General features: G+C 49.0%; 1 non-coding gene across 1 annotated transcript; it reads left to right on the top strand.

Annotated features, from left to right (window-relative positions):
- Positions 1–2,313: 2,313 nt before the first annotated feature.
- On the top strand, positions 2,314–2,471 carry LOC125773404 (5.8S ribosomal RNA). Its single transcript, XR_007420081.1, has one exon. It is a non-coding gene; the product is annotated as a 5.8S ribosomal RNA (ribosomal RNA).
- Positions 2,472–2,500: the final 29 nt, after the last annotated feature.

Here is a 2,500-nt window from a genome sequence, read left to right as displayed (position 1 = left end):
GAGGCTTACCTTCCGCGGTTCCTTCGTGAGCTGCAGCTGGCATGGCTGAAGTTGACCGAACTTGATGATTTAGAGGAAGTAAAAGTCGTAACAAGGTTTCCGTAGGTGAACCTGCGGAAGGATCATTACTGATGATCGTCCGCGAGTGACCAACCATGGGCTGCCTTCGGTGTAGCTCGGTCGCTCGCTTGCTATGTGTCAGAATTTGTTGAAAGCCAACTCGTTCGTTGTACACTTTGATGGGTGACCATCACTGTGTCTCCGTGCCGAGCTAGATCTCCCCTAGCCGTAAGGCACTTGAACGCCCCTTCGACGACGAGTTGCATGTGTGTGGTATGTGTCAGAATCTGGTGAAGCTTTCTGCATGTGATGTGCCTTGTGTGGATCCGTGGCCATTGCATTGTGTCTGGTGCTTAGATACCCAGACACTTAGAACGCTTGCGCGGAAAGCAAACTCGATCGTTGTACACTTTGATGGGTGACCATCACTGTGTCTCCGTGCCGTGCTAGATCCCCCCTAGCCGTAAGGCACTTTGAACGCCCCTTCGACGACGAGTTACAAGAGTGTGGTATGTGTCAGAATCTGGTGAAGCTTTCTGCATGTGATGTGCCTTGTGTGGATCCGTGGCCATTGCATTGTGTCTGGTGTGTAGGTACCCAGACACTTAGAACGCTTGCGCGGAAAGCAAACTCGATCGTTGTACACTTTGATGGGCAACCATCACTGTGTCTCCGTGCCGTGCTAGATCTCCCCTAGCCGTAAGGCACTTTGAACGCCCCTTCGACGACGAGTTACAAGAGTGTGGTATGTGTCATAATCTGGTGAAGCTTTCTGCATGTGATGTGCCTTGTGTGGATCCGTGGCCATTGCATTGTGTCTGGTGTGTAGGTACCCAGACACTTAAGCAAACTCGATCGTTGTACACTGTGATGGGCGAGCATCACTGTGTCTCCGTGCCGTGTAAGAGCTCCCCTGGCCATCAGGCACTTGAAAGGTCCTTCGACGACGAGTTACAATAGTGGTGTGTTAGATACGTCAGGTGATGGTATCTACTGTTGTGCAATACGTATCCGGCCACGGCACGGAACGAACGGGAACTGTGGTGCAGACATACAAAGAGTTAAGCCTATTAGTCATTAACTCTAAGGACGGGGCCATGGGGCGGTACGCAAAGGATACGGATGAGCGAGTATGCAGGCCCAATACTCAATAGCTCGATCCGATCCAAGCACATGAGTTGACTGCGGCGCCAGGTTAACCAATGTGCTAGATTCTATTTGGCCAGTAGAATCTTGTGTCTTATGCGATTTGATACCAAGACACCAGAACGAAAGTTAGTTGAAGAGTTATTAAACTCTTATGAAGTATGGTTGTGCAATCACAACTTATGACTTTAACCTATAAAGTGGATATGGACTTGCAATTATAACATGGAATCTCTACACACCCCATGAGCTCGATCCAATCCACGCACACGAGTTGCCTGAGTAGCGACAGGTATACCGATGTGCAATACGTATCCGGCCACGGCACGGAACGAACGGGAACTGTGGTGCAGACATACAAAGAGTTAAGCCTACTAGTCATTAACTCTAAGGACGGGGCCATGGGGCGGTACGCAAAGGATACGGATGAGCGAGTATGCAGGCCCAATACTCAATAGCTCGATCCGATCCAAGCACATGAGTTGACTGCGGCGCCAGGTTAACCAATGTGCTAGATTCTATTTGGCCAGTAGAATCTTGTGTCTTACGCGATTTGATACCAAGACACCAGAACGAAAGTTAGTTGAAGAGTGATTAAACTCTTATGAAGAATGGTTGTGCAATCACAACTTATGACTTTAACCTATAAAGTGGATATGGACTATCAATTATAACATGGGGCACACACCATGTTCTCGATCCAATCCACGCACACGAGTTGCCTGAGTAGCGACAGGTATACCGATGTGCAATACGTATCCGGCCATAGGCACGGAACGAACAGGAACTGTGGTGCAGACATACAAGGGCCATGGGGCGGTACGCAAAGGATACGGATGAGCGAGTATGCAGGCCCAATACTCAATAGCTCGATCCGATCCAAGCACATGAGTTGACTGCGGCGCCAGGTTAACCGATGTGCTAAGAGAGTTGTTCCTGGGCCTTCAAAGTGACTTCAAAACTATCTTAGCGAATGGTGGCCATGGGCGTAGACATGAGCCACAAGTCACAAGGCCTGGGACTATTGGGTAATAAAGACAACTTAGTCAGAAAGTTAGTCTTTGGACGTACCACCGGGATTGTGTTACATTGGGAACCTTACTATAAAACCCTAGGCAGGGGATCACTCGGCTCATGGATCGATGAAGACCGCAGCTAAATGCGCGTCACAATGTGAACTGCAGGACACATGAACACCGATAAGTTGAACGCATATTGCGCGTCGGACGATTAAACCCGGCCGATGCACACATTCTTGAGTGCCTATCAATTCCTTGATATACAACAAACCAAA

The sequence above is a fragment of the Anopheles funestus genome (genome assembly GCF_943734845.2).
Source record: "Anopheles funestus chromosome X unlocalized genomic scaffold, idAnoFuneDA-416_04 X_unloc_32, whole genome shotgun sequence".
Lineage (NCBI taxonomy): Eukaryota > Metazoa > Arthropoda > Insecta > Diptera > Culicidae > Anopheles > Anopheles funestus.
The sequence above is the reverse complement of the archived record's forward strand: the minus strand, read 5'-3'. Positions and strand labels throughout refer to the sequence as shown.